Genomic DNA, 18,075 nt, shown 5'->3' with positions numbered 1-18,075 from the left:
CTTTAATGCAGTTTCTAAAATCAGAAAGAATTGAATTCAATGTTTTTTGTTCATTTTGCTTGTTTGTCGGATTTTGGGATGGACTCTTTGGCTTTGCTTTTCTTCTCCTCATTGGATTTTTCATGTTCAAAGTTGCAGAAGCCAGATTACAAGCTCATTTTGGTTCAACTTCAGCAACTGTGCATTGCATTGCCATGTAATGTGATGCAATGCTATCTTTCTAGCTCTCCCTTTTTACTTCCTTTTGGATAAACAGACATATTAGGCAAGCATTTTGGAGCTTTCACCTAAATAACTACAGGTGGTGAGATAAGCTGCACAATATAATTGACCTTTCAGTATATTGTTGCACACACACCATCTATTTAGCAAATGCCCTTGTTATCAACAGCAGCCTTTTAAACTCACCTGAGCTAACAGGTATGTGCGCTGGTTACTCTGCTGCGCTTAAAATTTCTTTTTTGGTTTGCTGCAATGCCTTTTCTGAAACGTTGTCTCCTTCTGCTGGAACACTGACTTCTTTCATTTAATGCCTGCAGACTATAAAAGAGAACCCAACCCAAAAAGTTTGGTTGATTAGTCTGTAGCATTCTGTTAAACTGTTGCTTATGGCGGTCTCTGTGAGCTTCTCAGCGACATTCAGCCAGCCAGGTATCCTGCCTGCAGTAGATGGAATGTGGCAATGGAACGCTGGCTGCGCGTGTCATAATAGGCTCTGAGCCTTTATATACCTGTGCACAGCAGCAGCCACCTTCAGTCTGCTGCTGGACAGCCAGCAGCAGCAGCAGCAGGAGAGGTATGTAATCAGGAGCCCTCCTGCTAAGGGTAGACAGCTGCTCGTTCCACCCCACCCCCCGCCTTAATTGGTTCTCCTCCCTTCCAACGGTGTTGAGGCGGGTGGGAACAGCAGGGGGTGAAGGTGCTGTGTTTAAAGAGGTGGAGTTATGCAGATCTAAAACGCGTGGATTGCAGCAGCAGCAAGCCGAAAAGTGCAGGCATGTAAGGGATCTAGAGGTTGACAACATGTCTTCTTAACGGGAGTCCAGGAGCTCATCTCCACAAATGGACTTTTCAGGATCCTTGGGTGGCTCCGTAGTTTGAAACCAATTCTGGTTATCGCTTCTCGGCCTTTTGGCTAAGATCGTATGACTGTACCTTGATTGGTGCGAGTCTCCTGGAGGAATCCGGACCCTTTTGTGGAGGATTTTCTGCTTTTTCCTGTGGTATTCCATACCGACAGAATCCAAGATGTCTTTTGTGAAGAACACCATCCGTTTGTCCGTGGATCCATCTGACCAGAACAAGAACAACGTGGTTTTCATTGTCCAAGACATCGTTGAAGGCAAAGCTGGAGCAAGACGTTCTGAGATCTTCAGTGTCAACGAATTTTCACGTCAAGGTAATTATGACGTTACCTTTATGGACCAGGATGTTTGCCTTAATGTCTTTGAATGGCTCCGTGGTCACTCTAGTGACCCCTGCTTGGAAGGAGTTAGATGGGAACCTTTGTTTGGTCTGCAAGAAAAGGAGGTGACTGTGACTGTCTATAACCCTTTTACAGACCCTGAGCTGCTGGAGTGCTTCCTCTCTCGCTACTGTGAATATGTGCGGAAGGGAGTGAAGCAAGTCAATTGTCTAGGAATCTTTAACTGTCAGTATAAATTCCGTGTGAAATTGAAAAGGGATCCTGACAGTGTGGGGGGCTTTAGACACCCTCCATCAAATTTTTCCGTTGCAGGCCATAGAGGTTTCCTCTTTTACCCAGGCCAGCCCATGTTTTGCCGTAGATGCTTTTCTTTCGGACATACCATGGTAACATGCCTTAAAGGGCAGTGTTGCCGAAATTGCAGAAAGGAGGGGCATATGGCCAACCAGTGTCCAGAGGCCAAGTCCTGTGATGTCTGTGGGAGTAGTGATCACATGTATAAGGACTGTCCTATGAGTGCACCTAGACGTTCTGATAAAGAACAGAAGGAGGAAGAGCTGGAGAGGAGGCAGATGGCAAGCGCACTGAAAGTGCTGGAAAGATTGGAGAGGGAGGAGAGAGAGGGAAGGAGGCGGGAAACTGGTAGAGCCTCTCCCTCTACGGCGCCAGAGGAGGTGTCCCTGAGACCATGTTCTTCTTCTGCTGAAGAAATGAGGAAGAAGCGGAGGGAAGAAAAGGAGTTCTGGAGGGAAGTGGCAAAGGTGGAGAAAAAGGCAGTGTCTGCGAGAATATCTAGGAAAGTGGTGGAAGCAGAGCTGCCTGAGATGATGACTTTTGGAGAGGCAATGGATGCAACAGGATGTGAAGTGCAAATCTCGGAACCCGACAGTCCTGAACACCCTTCGGGTCCTGAAAACATTGAAGATTTTTCTTCGGAGGATGATAGGGGTGCAAAGAAGAGTCGTAGGGAGGATGGTGGGGGCAGTGATGATGCAGATTTTAGTGAGCCTCGGAGGAAGATCAGAACTGCCAGAATGAGGAGTGTGGCTGGTGAAGCCAGCGGGTCGGAAACCAGCTGTTCTGTTCTGATGGCGGAGGAGGATAGTGGTGGTGCTGGATAGTGTCACCATATAATATTGTAAATGTTTTTTCTTTTTGTCCTCTTGTGAGCTTTGGTTTAGGCCAAAGGCTATTTCTTTGTGTAATTGGTGAAGGAGTAGAAGTATTATGGGATTTACCATAGTGTCCCAAAACGTAAGAGTGTTTAAAAGTAAAGTAAGAAGAGCTGCTATTTTTGAGTTTTTAGCTATGCAAAATGCATCTATTTTTTGTTTACAAGAATGTGGGGTAGTGGATGGTGTGAAAGGGGATGAATGGTCTTATGGAGCGTCTGTGTGGTCGGGGAGTGCATGTAATAAGAATGATGGTGTGGGTATTTTGGTTAAAGGAAGGGAGGTTGTTTTGAGTGATTATTTGGTTATTGAGGTGGGGAGATGTATCCTTGCTAATTTTGTATACAAGAATGTAAAGTTTTGTGTTATTAATGTTTATGCGCCAGTTGAAAAAAATGAGCGCAAAAATTTATTTGAAAAAATTAAGCTTTTTGTTCCAGGAAGAATACCTGTGGTAATTGTGGGTGATATGAACTGTGATGTGGGGAGAGTGAATGTGGATGTGTCTGGGAAAGCATTATTGGAGTTAGTGAATGATTTTGGGTTGTGTGATATGCAGCGCGTGTGTAACATGAATCCTTTGTTGAACACTTTCTTTTCTGAGAGTGGTAGGGTACAATCCAGATTGGATTATTGTTTTATTTCTAAAAATATAGTTTCTGTTAATTATAGGCAGGAAAACGTTCTTTTTTCAGATCATGTGTGTATGTTGTGTGAGTTGGATATAAAAGTTGATGGAGTGTTTGGGAGAGGATTGTGGAAGTTAAATGTTAAACTGTTAGAGAATGAAGATGTGAGAAAGGAGTATGAAAGGCGGTATGAAGAATGGTGTAAGCATAAAAATGAGTTTGGGAATGTTTGTGAGTGGTGGGACTGGGTGAAGAAACAAGCAAAAATGTTCTTTAAAAATTTAGGATACAAGTATGCAGCAATTAAAAGAGAGAGTTTTGTTAAACTGAACGCGCGGTTGAGCGTTTTGTATAAGTTAAGGGAAGGAGGAGTTGAGGTGGAGGAGGATATTTTAGAGGTAAAAAAGGAGATTAGTGAGTTTTTGTTGGAGAGAGGGAGAAGCATAGTGTTTAGGGCAAAGATTGATAAGATGGAGCAGGATGAGAAATGTTCTCGGTTTTTCTTTAAAAAAGTTTTTGGAAAGAAACAGAGTATGAGCGTGGTGTATGGAGCAGATGGAAGTGAGGTGAGTGGAGAGGATATGTGTGAAGAGGTGGCTAAGTTTTATGAGGATCTGTATGCAGTGAAACAGAGGGATGAATGTTTGGAGAATGATGTTTTGAGTGTGTTAGAGAGTAAGTTGAGTGAAGCAGAAAGAGAGAGAGTGATGGGTGAGGTGACTGGTGATGAGGTATGGAAGGTTATGTGTAGTATGGCTTTGAATAAGACGCCGGGGGAGGATGGCCTCCCAGTAGAATTTTATCGTGTGATGTGGGGTGTGATTGGTAAGGACTTTGTGGATGTATGTAAGTATATGTGGGGAAACATGGAGGTGACTGAGAGTATGCGTGCAGGTATGGTTGTGTTAATTCCTAAGAAAGGGGATTTGAAAAGTCTGAGGAATTGGAGGCCAATAACGCTACTTAATTGTGATTATAAAATCTATGCAAAACTTATGGCTAATAGGATGCGTGATGTGATAGAGAGTGTGATTGGGGATGAGCAGTGTTGTGCGGTACCTGGGAGGCGGATTCATGAGTGTGTGTGTATGTTAAGAGATTGTCTATGGGATTGCATGGGTCGTAAGAAGAGTGTATTTTTGTTAAGTTTGGATTTTGAAAAGGCTTATGATAGGTTGTCGCATGGTTTTTTGTTCAGAGTGTTGTTAAAAATGGGTTTTCCGGCTGATTTTGTTGGGCGAGTGAGAAGTTTGTATGCGGGTGTTTATTGCTGTGTTTTAATGAATGGGTATGTGGGTAGGAAAGTGAATGTGTTTTCGGGTGTGCGACAGGGGTGTCCTTTGTCCCCTGTAGCATTTATTTGTGCAATTGAGCCATTGTTGTGTATGCTGAGGAAAGATAAGGTAATTCGTGGTGTGCAAGTGCCGGGAGGTGGAGGAAAAGAATGGAAGGTGAGTGGTTATATGGATGACGTGTGTGTATTATGTGATTCTGAATGTTCGGTGAGGCGGGTGAAGTTGTTAGTGTCTATTTTTTGTGGTGCATCTGCGTTTAAAGTGAATTGGGAAAAGAGTGAGTGTAAGGGTTTTGGAGGCGGAAGTTTAAGTAGGGATGTAGGTGTGAATGTAGTGAATGGACCTATTAAAGTTTTGGGTGTGAAGTTTTCAGAGAGTTTGGATGGGAAAGAAAGTTGGGATGATGCGAAAGGAAAAGTTGAGCAGAAGTTGAATTTTTGGAAATTGAGGAGTTTATCCTTTTTTGGGAAGATTTTAATTGTTAAGAGTGTGGTGTTGCCAATATTTTTATATATTGCGGTAGTATTTCCACCAGGATATATGTGTATGAGAAGCTTGAATAGAATTTTATTTGTTTTTTTGTGGAACTCGAAAATGGAGAGAGCTAGGAGAGAAATTTTGGTTAAAAGAGTGGAAAAAGGTGGTTTGGGTTTTCCGAATTTGGACGTGTTTTTTGGTGTGAATATCGTTGTGTTTGTTTTGAAAGTGATTAGGGCGGATGGAAAGTTTTCATCTATGTGTAGGTATTTATTTGGAGCGTATTTGTTTCGTTTAAAGTGGCAAGAAAGGGATTTGCGATGTCCGATTGCTTTTGAGGTGCCTGTATGGTATGTGTGGGTTTATAAGTTTTTGGTGAGGTATGAACTGTGTGATGCAGATGTGAGATTGCTGGAGAATAAGAAGGCTGTGTATAGGATGATTGAATGTAGAGAGGTAGAATGTGGAATAAATATGGTTAGGGGTGGTGATGTGCAGAAGGTTTGGAAGAAAGTGCGGATGAGTGGTATGACCAACAAACAGAGTGAAGTTGTGTGGCAGTCTTTACATGGAGTATTACCTGTGAGAGAGTTTCAGAGGAATAGAGGTTTGGTGAGGAGTGAAATGTGTCCAAGAAATGGCTGTGGTGGAAGGGAAAGTGTGTTGCATGTTTTTTGGAATTGCCAGTATGCTAGAGATGTGATTGGGAGAATGGGGCCTTTGTGTAAAGAATTGTGTGGTGTGAATTTGTTGTCTTTTGAGTTGTTTATGTTTGGTTTGGGAATATGTGATGGGACGAAGGAAAGAGTCTTGTGGTTGATGCTTGCATGTATAAAGGAAGTGTTATGGGATGTGAGGAATGTGTATGTGTTTAAAAGGAAGGAAATTGCTGTAAAGGATAGTGTGAAGGTGATTTTGGGGAAGATGTATGTGTGTTTCCTATGGGACAAAAAGAGGAGAGGGGAAGTGGATGCGGAGGGAATATGGAAAGTTAAAAAGTGGAGATATATTGTTAGTACCTCTTGATTTTTGTTATTGTTGTTTTGAAATATGAAATAAATATTTCCGATGATGATGGGGACAGCAAATTGCGTATTGGATTTGACGCAGCTGTTTTGATGGAATTTTCCTTTGTCTGGTTTCCATAGACTGTGGAATTTCCTCGTCTGAGGAGAAAAAAAAAAAAAAAAAAAAAAATCTGTTCTTATCAGTTTAATATCTGATACGTCCCCTATCTGGGGACCATATATTAAATGGATTTTTAGAACAGGGAGATGGAAAAAGAGCTTGCTCTGTCCACTCCACGCATTGACCTGGTATTGCAGTATCTCCAGGACCGGTGCACCCCTTCTTTAATGCAGTTTCTAAAATCAGAAAGAATTGAATTCAATGTTTTTTGTTCATTTTGCTTGTTTGTCGGATTTTGGGATGGACTCTTTGGCTTTGCTTTTCTTCTCCTCATTGGATTTTTCATGTTCAAAGTTGCAGAAGCCAGATTACAAGCTCATTTTGGTTCAACTTCAGCAACTGTGCATTGCATTGCCATGTAATGTGATGCAATGCTATCTTTCTAGCTCTCCCTTTTTACTTCCTTTTGGATAAACAGACATATTAGGCAAGCATTTTGGAGCTTTCACCTAAATAACTACAGGTGGTGAGATAAGCTGCACAATATAATTGACCTTTCAGTATATTGTTGCACACACACCATCTATTTAGCAAATGCCCTTGTTATCAACAGCAGCCTTTTAAACTCACCTGAGCTAACAGGTATGTGCGCTGGCTACTCTGCTGCGCTTAAAATTTCTTTTTTGGTTTGCTACAATGCCTTTTCTGAAACGTTGTCTCCTTCTGCTGGAACACTGACTTCTTTCATTTAATGCCTGCAGACTATAAAAGAGAACCCAACCCAAAAAGTTTGGTTGATTAGTCTGTGGCATTCTGTTAAACTGTTGCTTATGGCGGTCTCTGTGAGCTTCTCAGCGACATTCAGCCAGCCAGGTATCCTGCCTGCAGTAGATGGAATGTGGCAATGGAACGCTGGCTGCGCGTGTCATAATAGGCTCTGAGCCTTTATATACCTGTGCACAGCAGCAGCCACCTTCAGTCTGCTGCTGGACAGCCAGCAGCAGCAGCAGCAGGAGAGGTATGTAATCAGGAGTAGTGTTGAGCCACCCCCGTAGTGTTCGGGTTCGGTTCGGTTCGTCGAACACCGGGATGTTCGAGGAACTGTTCGTCGAACTGTTCGTCGAACACCTTAGAACACCGTCGAACACCGTTAAAACCAATGGCAGGCAAACAAAAACACATAGAAACACATAGAAAACACCTGCAAAGGTGTCCAAAAGCTGACAAACTGCTCAGAAGACACTCTCTTTAAAAAAGCCGGCCGGCAAATTCAGCAGCGGCATACACCGGTACCCGACAATTTAGACAAGAAGGAATAGAGCATCACACATAGATTAGATAGATAGAAACATGTCAGTCACACATATAAGAAGCACAGTGACAGTGTTGGTTACTGCACTTGTCATTTAGTGTAAAGGATTTATTAAAAAAAATATTAGTGTTTTCATGCACCGTCTCTTTAAAAAAGCCGGCCGGCAATTCAGCATCTGTACCCGACAATTTAGAACAGAAAGAATAGAGCTTCACACATAGATTAGATAGATAGAAACATGTCAGTCACATATATAATAAGTACAGTGATAGTGTTGCTTACTGTACTTGTCATTTAGTGTAAAGGATTTATTTAAAAAAATAATAGTGTTTTCATGCACTGTCTCTTTAAAAAAGCCGGCCGGCAATTCAGCAGCGGTACCCGACAATTTAGAACAGAAAGATAGAGCATCACACATAGATTAGATAGATAGAAACATGTCAGTCACATATATATGAAGTACAGTGATAGTGTTGGTTACTGTACTTGTCATTTAGTATTAAAATAAAGGATTTATTATTAAAAAAATTGGCGTGGGGTTCCCCTTAATTTTAGGCTCTAGCGGAGGTTAAGCAGACGGCTGGGGCAGATGTTTGAAGCCTGGGAAGGGGGTAATACCCACGGAGCTTCCCAGGCTACTAATATCAGCCCCCAGCTGAATACATAGCCTTTACTAGCTATTAAAATGGGGGACCCCCCAAAAAAAATGACGTGGGGTCCCCCCTAATTTAATAGCTAGCAAAGGCTAGGCAGACAGCTGGGGGCTGATATTAATAGCCCAGGAAGGGAGCCATGAATATTGGCCCCCTCCCAGGCTAGAAACACCAGCCGTCAGCCGCCCCAGAAATGGCGCATTCATAGGATGCGCCAATTCTGGCACTTAGCCTCGCTCTTCCACGCTGCCCTGGTGCGGTGGCAGGGGGTAATAGGGTTGGGGTTGATGTCAGCTTATAATGCCAGCTGACATCAAGCCCAGGTTAGTAATGGAGAGGCGTCTATAAGACACCCCCATTACTAACCCCATAGTCAAAGTTAAAAAAAACACAAACACCCAGAATAAAGTCCTTTAATTGAAATAAAGACACAGTCCTTTATTGTTCTAAATTAAACCATACTTACCGTCACGCCCATTCCAGCTGAAGCCAACGATCTCCTGCAATAAAAGAAAAATAATAAAGCAACCTCATCCTTACCTTTCCATGGTTCCCACGACAGCTTCAGCTCTGCTACATCGAGATGACAGGCTGGACCGCAGCAGAACGCTGCCATCCAGCCTGTCATCCCGCAGACACTGAGAAGCGTAGGCTTGCTTGCGCTGCTCAGCGTCTCTCTGTGACGACATCCAGATGAGCCGAGTTCATGTCCAATGAACTCGGCTCACCTCATTCACGTCACTGACAGCGTGGGAAAATTCTCACGCTGAAGCGCTGATTGCAGGAGAATTTTCCCACGCTGTCAGTGACGTGCAGGAGGTGAGCTGAGTTCATTGGACATGAGCTCACCTCATGCACATCACTGACAGCGTGGGAGAATTCTCCTGCACTCAGCACTTCAGCGTGAGAATTTTCCCACGCTGTCAGTGACGTGCATGAGGTGAGCCGAGTTCATTGGACATGACCTCGGCTCATCTGGATGCCGTCACAGCGAGACACTGAGGAGCGCAAGCATGCCTGCGCTTCTCAGTGTCTGCGGGATGACAGACTGGATGGCAGCGTTCTGCTGCGGTCCAGCCAGTCATCTCGATGTAGCAGAGCTGAAGCTGTCGTGGGAACCATGGAAAGGTAAGGATGAGGTTGGTTTATTATTTTTCTTTTATTGCAGGAGATCGTTGGCTTCAGCTGGAATGGGTGTGATGGTAAGTATGGTTTAATTTAGAACAATAAAGAATTGTGTCTTTATTTCAATTAAAGGACTTTATTCTGGGTATTGTGTTTTTTTTAAATACTTTACTAGAAATTCATGGCGGTCATGTCTAATACTGGCGTGACCCCATGAATTTTGGGCTTGGGGCCAGCTGATAATACCAAGCTGGCCCTAACCCCTTTATTACCCAGTGAGCCACCGCACCAGGGCCCTGGATGAGTTGGGTACAGCGCCAGAAGATGGCGCTTCTATGAACGCGCCATTTTCCGGGGTGGCTGCGGACTGCAATTTGTAGCGGGGGGGGGCCCAGAAAGCTTGGGCCTCCCTGCGCTGCAGATTCCAGCCCCCAGCTGCCTAGTTGTACCTGGCTGGACACAAAAATAGGGCAAAGCCCCACGTACTTTTTTTTTAATTATTTCATGAAATTCATGAAATAATTAAGAAAAAAAGGCCTTCCCTATATTGTTGTGTCCGGCCAGGTACAAATAGGCAGCTGGTGGTTGGGGGCAGCCCGTTCCTGCCTGCTGTACCTGGCTGGACACAAATATTGTGCGAAGCCCCACTTCAATTTTTTTTAATTATTTCATGAAATTCATGAAATAATTAAGAAAAAAAGGGCTTCCCTATATTGTTGTGTCCGGCCAGGTACAAATAGGCAGCTGGTGGATGGGGGCAGCCCGTTCCTGCCTGCTGTACCTGGCTGGACACAAATATAGTGCGAAGCCCCACTTAAATTTTTTTAAATTATTTCAGGAAATTCATGAAATAATTTTAAAAAAATTGACGTGGGGTTTCGCACTATATTTGTGTCCAGCCAGGTACAGCAGGCAGGAACGGGCTGCCCCCAACCACCAGCTGCCTATTTGTACCTGGCCGGACACAACAATATAGGGAAGCCCTTTTTTCTTAATTATTTCATGAAATAATTTAAAGAAAATTGACGTGGGGCTTCGCCCTGTTTTTGTGTCCAGCCAGGTACAACTAGGCAGCTGGGGGCTGGAATCCGCAGCGCAGGGAGGCCCAAGCTTTCTGGACCACCCCCGCTGCAAATTGCAGTCCGCAGCCACCCCGGAAAATGGCGCGTTCATAGAAGCGCCATCTTCTGGCGCTGTACCCAACTCATCCAGGGCCCTGATGCGGTGGCTCACTGGGTAATAAAGGGGTTAGGGCCAGCTTGGCATTATCAGCTGGCCCTAAGCCCGAAATTCATGGGGTCACGCCAATATTAGACATGACCACCATGAATTTCTAGTAAAGAATTTAAAAAAAACACAACACCCAGAAAAAAGTCCTTTAATTGAAATAAACACACAATTCTTTATTGTTCTAAATTAAACCATACTTACCATCACGCCCATTCCAGCTGAAGCCAACGATCTCCTGAAATAAAAGAAAAATAATAAAGCAACATCATCCTTACCTTTCCATGGTTCCCATGACAGCTTCAGCTCTGCTACATCGAGATGACAGGCTGGACCGCAGCAGAACGCTGCCATCCAGTCTGTCATCCCGCAGACACTGAGAAGCGCAGGCTTGCTTGCGCTCCACAGTGTCTCTCTGTGAGGGCATCCAGATGAGCCGAGTTAATGTCCAATGAACTCGGCTCACCTCATGCACGTCACTGACAGCGTGGGAAAATTCTCCTGCACTCAGCGCTTCAGCGTGGGAGAATTCTCACACTGAAGCGCTGAGTGCAGGAGAATTCTCCCACGCTGTCAGTGACGTGCAGGAGGTGAGCTGAGTTCATTGGACATGAGCTCACCTTATGCACGTCACTGACAGCATGGGAAAATTCTCCTGCACTCAGCGCTTCAGCTTGAGAATTTTCCCACGCTGTCAGTGACGTGCATGAGGTGAGCCGAGTTCATTGGACATGAACTCGGCTCATCTGGATGTCGTCACAGAGAGACGCTGAGCAGCGCAAGCAAGCCTGCGCTTCTCAGTGTCTGCGGGATGAGAGGCTGGATGGCAGCGTTCTGCTGCGGTCCAGCCTGTCATCTCGATGTAGCAGAGCTGAAGCTGTCGTGGGAACCATGGAAAGGTAAGGATGAGGTTGCTTTATTATTTTTCTTTTATTGCAGGAGATCGTTGGCTTCAGCTGGAATGGGCGTGACGGTAAGTATGGTTTAATTTAGAACAATAAAGGACTGTGTCTTTATTTCAATTAAAGGACTTTATTCTGGGTGTTTGTGTTTTTTTTAACTTTGACTATGGGGTTAGTAATGGGGGTGTCTTATAGACGCCTCTCCATTACTAACCTGGGCTTGATGTCAGCTGGCATTATAAGCTGACATCAACCCCAACCCTATTACCCCCTGCCACCGCACCAGGGCAGCGTGGAAGAGCGAGGCTAAGTGCCAGAATTGGCGCATCCTATGAATGCGCCATTTCTGGGGCGGCTGACGGCTGGTGTTTCTAGCCTGGGAGGGGGCCAATATTCATGGCTCCCTTCCTGGGCTATTAATATCAGCCCCCAGCTGTCTGCCTAGCCTTTGCTAGCTATTAAATTAGGGGGGACCCCACGTCATTTTTTTTGGGGGGTCCCCCATTTTAATAGCTAGTAAAGGCTATGTATTCAGCTGGGGGCTGATATTAGTAGCCTGGGAAGCTCCGTGGGTATTACCCCCTTCCCAGGCTTCAAACATCTGCCCCAGCCGTCTGCTTAACCTCCGCTAGAGCCTAAAATTAAGGGGAACCCCACGCCAATTTTTTTAATAATAAATCCTTTATTTTAATACTAAATGACAAGTACAGTAACCAACACTATCACTGTACTTCATATATATGTGACTGACATGTTTCTATCTATCTAATCTATGTGTGAAGCTCTATTCTGTCTGTTATAAATTGTCGGGTACCGCTGCTGAATTGCCGGCCGGCTTTTTTAAAGAGACGGTGCATGAAAACACTATTATTTTTTTTGATAAATCCTTTACGCTAAATGACAAGTACAGTAAGCAGCACTTTCACTGTACTTCGTATATATGTGGCTGACATGTTTATATCTATCTAATCTATGTGTGAAGCTCTATTCTTTCGGTTCTAAATTGTCGGGTACAGGTGTATGCCGCTGCTGAATTGCCGGCTTTTCATGTTTCACTGTTGGCACTGTTCCCATCGATTTGGGCAATCACTGTAATGCCACAACCACCATGGCTGTGGCATTACAGTGAGTGGCAGACAATCCATGCAGGACACGCTTTTGGTGCACGAACAGTTATCGAACATAACCTCGAACAGCCGAATTTTTTGCAAATCGTTCGGGTTCGTCGAACAACTCGAACACCGCCCAAAACAGCTCGAATTTGAGATTGGCGAACAGTTCTAGTCGAACACCGCTCATCTCTAATCAGGAGCCCTCCTGCTAAGGGTAGACAGCTGCTCGTTCCACCCCACCCCCCGCCTTAATTGGTTCTCCTCCCTTCCAACGGTGTTGAGGCGGGTGGGAACAGCAGGGGGTGAAGGTGCTGTGTTTAAAGAGGTGGAGTTATGCAGATCTAAAACGCGTGGATTGCAGCAGCAGCAAGCCGAAAAGTGCAGGCATGTAAGGGATCTAGAGGTTGACAACATGTCTTCTTAACGGGAGTCCAGGAGCTCATCTCCACAAATGGACTTTTCAGGATCCTTGGGTGGCTCCGTAGTTTGAAACCAATTCTGGTTATCGCTTCTCGGCCTTTTGGCTAAGATCAAGTGTAGTATCTTTCGAAAAGGCGGTTTTGGATGTTGGCCGCCCTAGTAGATTGATACATTATGCACACTGGGGTTTAGGCGCTTGTTAGTACGCCAGGTGGCTAATATAGTCATCTGGTGGAAAGCATGGCCCCCCAGGATCGACGCCATTGGGCCGGGAAAGATCGAAAGCCCGAAGTGTGAAGTGCCCCAGGAGTGGTGACCCTGGGGTGCCTTAACTCACTGGGATTGGGAACCCCACTTGAGTTTATGGCACATTTGCACAAGCACTTCAAATTTTCTTTCTTCGCACACACCCTTATTCCGGGCCTTCTGGCCTTAGGATGGGGAATTTTTCAATTCCCGGTCGAAGGTCCGGGCAGTATTATACTGTGAAACCTTCACTATTTATTTAATTTCTTTGTCACTGTGTGTCCACTTATTCACGTGTGTCACGTCCTACTAGGATTTTGTCGGGATGCGGTTCCCTTATGGGTTCCTCTCTTGGCAGGTCTAGGGGGGGAGTGTGTGGCCATCAGGTTCCGCTCCCCCCTGAACCCCCCTGGCTCTCCTCTTTCGGGAGGAGAGCGTTGTTGGCTCCCCTCTTCCGGGAGGGGAGCACAGTCTTTGGCTCCCAGTGCCTTGCTCGGGTGAGAACTCGGGCAGGTGCTGGGGGTAAGATTGGGTCGCCTCTGGCTTCGGCTGGAGGTGGCTTTTTGTCCCTGTTCCTCGCTGTGGCCTTTTGGCTCGGAGGGACGGGGAATGGTTTGGGGGACCCTTCTCCTTTTGGAGAGGGTTTCAAGAAGACCAGCATCCTAGTGCACTTTTTTTGTGGCACTTGTCACTTTTTTAAGCGCACTCGGGTTTTGTACACGAATTCGGGCTTTCGATAAAAAAAAAAATCTGTTCTTATCAGTTTAATATCTGATACGTCCCCTATCTGGGGACCATATATTAAATGGATTTTTAGAACAGGGAGATGGAAAAAGAACTTGCTCTGTCCACTCCACGCATTGACCTGGTATTGCAGTATCTCCAGGACCGGTGCACCCCTTCTTTAATGCAGTTTCTAAAATCAGAAAGAATTGAATTCAATGTTTTTTGTTCATTTTGCTTGTTTGTCGGATTTTGGGATGGACTCTTTGGCTTTGCTTTTCTTCTCCTCATTGGATTTTTCATGTTCAAAGTTGCAGAAGCCAGATTACAAGCTCATTTTGGTTCAACTTCAGCAACTGTGCATTGCATTGCCATGTAATGTGATGCAATGCTATCTTTCTAGCTCTCCCTTTTTACTTCCTTTTGGATAAACAGACATATTAGGCAAGCATTTTGGAGCTTTCACCTAAATAACTACAGGTGGTGAGATAAGCTGCACAATATAATTGACCTTTCAGTATATTGTTGCACACACACCATCTATTTAGCAAATGCCCTTGTTATCAACAGCAGCCTTTTAAACTCACCTGAGCTAACAGGTATGTGCGCTGGTTACTCTGCTGCGCTTAAAATTTCTTTTTTGGTTTGCTACAATGCCTTTTCTGAAACGTTGTCTCCTTCTGCTGGAACACTGACTTCTTTCATTTAATGCCTGCAGACTATAAAAGAGAAACCAACCCAAAAAGTTTGGTTGATTAGTCTGTGGCATTCTGTTAAACTGTTGCTTATGGCGGTCTCTGTGAGCTTCTCAGCGACATTCAGCCAGCCAGGTATCCTGCCTGCAGTAGATGGAATGTGGCAATGGAACGCTGGCTGCGCGTGTCATAATAGGCTCTGAGCCTTTATATACCTGTGCACAGCAGCAGCCACCTTCAGTCTGCTGCTGGACAGCCAGCAGCAGCAGCAGCAGGAGAGGTATGTAATCAGGAGCCCTCCTGCTAAGGGTAGACAGCTGCTCGTTCCACCCCACCCCCCGCCTTAATTGGTTCTCCTCCCTTCCAACGGTGTTGAGGCGGGTGGGAACAGCAGGGGGTGAAGGTGCTGTGTTTAAAGAGGTGGAGTTATGCAGATCTAAAACGCGTGGATTGCAGCAGCAGCAAGCCGAAAAGTGCAGGCATGTAAGGGATCTAGAGGTTGACAACATGTCTTCTTAACGGGAGTCCAGGAGCTCATCTCCACAAATGGAATTTTCAGGATCCTTGGGTGGCTCCGTAGTTTGAAACCAATTCTGGTTATCGCTTCTCGGCCTTTTGGCAAGATCAGTGGTGGTTTTCTGCTGCTGGTGTTGTTTGGAGGGCAGTTGTGACTGGGGTTCCCCCTTGTGGGGCCCTAGTGTGCGATTGAGCGGCGATTGTGTTTATCTGCTGTAAAAATGGTGGAGAAAACACGTGGATTAGAGGACTCGGTCCGTCTGAAGGTGGCTGCAGGTCATGAAGGAGAAATCGGTTTGGACCAAGTTTGCGTTGATGTCTTGAAGAACATTAATGGCTTGAAGGTAACGGATGTATTGGCACTGCAGGATTTTCAGAAACAAGGAATTTATGATATCACTTTTGTTTCTTTGAGTATTTGCCAGAGAGTCTACATGGAGTTGGTACGAATGAAGGAAGAAAAGGAATTGAAATGCCTAGAGTTTATTGCACTGGAACCTCTGTTCCAGCAGACATATAAGTATGTGGTTGTGCACATGTATAACCCTAAAGTTCCGGATGAGACTGTTTCCAATTTTTTAGCTCGGTATTGTAGTGAGGTTAAAATTTTGGGAAGAATGAAGAACAAATACAATTATCTAAATGGCAAGAGGAGATATGTTGTAAAACTGAGACCGGATGATAGAGCTATTGGGGGTGCCAAGAGCATTCCTGCACAGTTTTCTATCGGAGGAGAAAGGGGATTTTGTTTTTATAATGGACAGATGGAATATTGTAGGAAGTGTCATGAGTTTGGACATGTTCAGAAAGATTGTCCAGTGCAAGGTGATGTTTGTAGAGGTTGTGGGAAATCTGGGCATGTTGCAAGTGGTTGCCCAATGAATAAGGTGTGTGATTTGTGTGGACATGCAGATCACCTTGCAAGGAAATGTAGATTGTGGGCTCAGATTCCTAGGTCACAGGTGGACGCTGAAGAGAGGCAGAAGAAGACTCGGCAGGAAAGTGGGGAGGAGGGCGAAGGCTCAGACTCAGAGGGGGAAAGCCAAAAACAAGATGGTGGTAGGGGAAGAGACCATGCGGTGCCCAAGATGGAGGAAAAGGGGCGGAGCCAGAAGAAAGTTGGTTTGAGGGAGGGGCTGGAAGTAATAAACAAAGTAGCTGATGTGCATGGCCCGGGTGATGGGATGGATTTGTCTAATATGGCGGAGTCAGTGAATCCTGTTTTGGGAAGAGATGGGGGTGAGGAAATGGAGGTTTTGGAGGAGGAGGATTCTGATTCGGATGGAACTATAACCCCTCAGCAGCGTGATAGGGTTAACAGTGATTGGAGTGAAAATGAGGAGGAAGATGATGGCAAGGAGGAGAGTTATGCCTCCGTGATTAAAAGAAGTAAGGTGGAGGGGTGTTGGTCTGGGGGGCAGGAAGATCCAGTCTCCCTAAGACCAGGTTATTCTAACAGGGACTCGAGTTCTGAGTCGCCTGATATACGTAGAAAAGTGGGTGGCAGGAGTGGGTTTTCTCCTGGTTCATGATGGATCGGGTATGGTGGAGATTTTTTCCTGTTGTTATGATGGCGTTGTGTGTTGCTTCTCTGAATGTACGAGGGATTGGTTCTGCTTGTAGGAGAGCAGGGATACTGGAGTACATTGAGAGTGTGAATGCAGATATTGTCTGTCTGCAGGAATGTGTAATTAAATCTGCCCCGCATGAGAGTGAGTGGAATAAGGGGCAATCTTTTTGGTCCCCATGCTCAGAAAACAGGAATGAAGGGGTGGGCATTTTACTGTGTAATTCCAGTCTAAAGGTTTTAGAGTTTAAAGTAATCATACCTGGGAGATGTTTGTTTTTATTAGTGGATTTTTTAGGTCAGCGGGTACGGGTTTTTAATGTTTATGCCCCTGCTGATAAACAAGCAAGAGTTGGGTTTTTGGAGTCTCTAAAGTTGTTTTTACCAGGCAGAGACTTCACTATAGTGGCTGGAGATTTTAATTGTGTCAGATCCGCAAAAGATCGTAAGAGCTCTACGGAAGGTAGGACTGATGTTACGTCTAATATTTTAAATCAGATTGTGCAGGATTTACGCTACACGGATGCTGGTCTGATGGTTGGGCCAAGTGATAAGTTCACATACATATCAGATAGTGGACGTAGTGTTTCCCGAATTGACTATGTTTTTATGTCTGAAGGGATTAAGGTGGCCAAGTGCAACCACGTGATGACGACTTTTTCTGACCACAAGATGATAGTGGTAGATCTGTGTATAGCTGAGTCCCTGGCTTTTGGAAAGGGACTCTGGAAGCTGAACGTAAGCCTGCTGGAAGAGGAGAGTGTTAAGGTTGGTTTTAATAAAGTGTTTTTGTCTTGTGTGTCTGAACAGCACCTTTTTAAAGATTTGCTAGAGTGGTGGGACTGGGCTAAGGAGAAATTTGCATGTTATTTTAAAGGGGTGTGTTTTAGGAGAGCGAAAGCCAAAAGGGATCATGATGCTGCTGTTATTTCAAAATTGGAAGTACTCCATAAGTTTAAGAGAGCGGGGATGGAGGTGGATAAAGAGATTGCAGATTTGAAGGACGAACTGAAGAAGATACTTATTGAAAAAGGGAAGACTATTATGTTTAAGGCAAAAATAAAGCACATGGAGGAAAATGAGCAATGTTCGAGATACTTTTTTAAAAAATGTTTTAAACCTAAAGGGGTTTTTAAGTCTGTTTTTTCTCCTGCAGGGGAGGTATCTGGGGATGAGATGATTGGCAGTATTCTTTCCTTTTATGAAACACTCTTCTCTAACGATAGTAGAGCCAGTGATGCGGAAATTAATGATTATTGCAAAGTATTAACTAATAATATTCCTGAGGAGAAAATTGGGTTTTTAAGTGAGGAGGTTGGGAAAGATGAAATTAGACGGGCAGTGGATGGCTTGGCGAAAGGCAAGACGCCAGGCTGTGATGGTCTTCCTGCTGAATTTTATGTTAGATTTTGGGATATTATAGGTGTGGAGTTTTCCCGGGTGGTGCAAT

General features: G+C 44.8%; 2 non-coding genes and 1 pseudogene across 2 annotated transcripts; all 3 read left to right on the top strand.

Moving 5' to 3' along the window:
* Positions 1-6,155: 6,155 nt before the first annotated feature.
* On the top strand, positions 6,156-6,349 carry LOC141215135 (U2 spliceosomal RNA). Its single transcript, XR_012284277.1, has one exon. It is a non-coding gene; the product is annotated as a U2 spliceosomal RNA (small nuclear RNA).
* Positions 6,350-12,962: 6,613 nt separating this feature from the next.
* Positions 12,963-13,054, top strand: LOC141215169 (U2 spliceosomal RNA; annotated as a pseudogene).
* Positions 13,055-13,843: 789 nt separating this feature from the next.
* LOC141215125 (U2 spliceosomal RNA) lies at positions 13,844-14,026 on the top strand. The gene has a single exon (XR_012284268.1). It is a non-coding gene; the product is annotated as a U2 spliceosomal RNA (small nuclear RNA).
* The last annotated feature ends 4,049 nt before the right edge of the window (positions 14,027-18,075 follow it).

Source organism: Phyllobates terribilis, unplaced genomic scaffold (assembly GCF_046119375.1).
Source record: "Phyllobates terribilis strain yellow unplaced genomic scaffold, ASM4611937v1 Scaffold_230__1_contigs__length_3167835, whole genome shotgun sequence".
In the NCBI taxonomy this organism is placed as follows: Eukaryota; Metazoa; Chordata; class Amphibia; order Anura; family Dendrobatidae; genus Phyllobates; species Phyllobates terribilis.
Note: the sequence above shows the minus strand (reverse complement) of the source record. Positions and strands in the feature narration are given on the sequence as shown.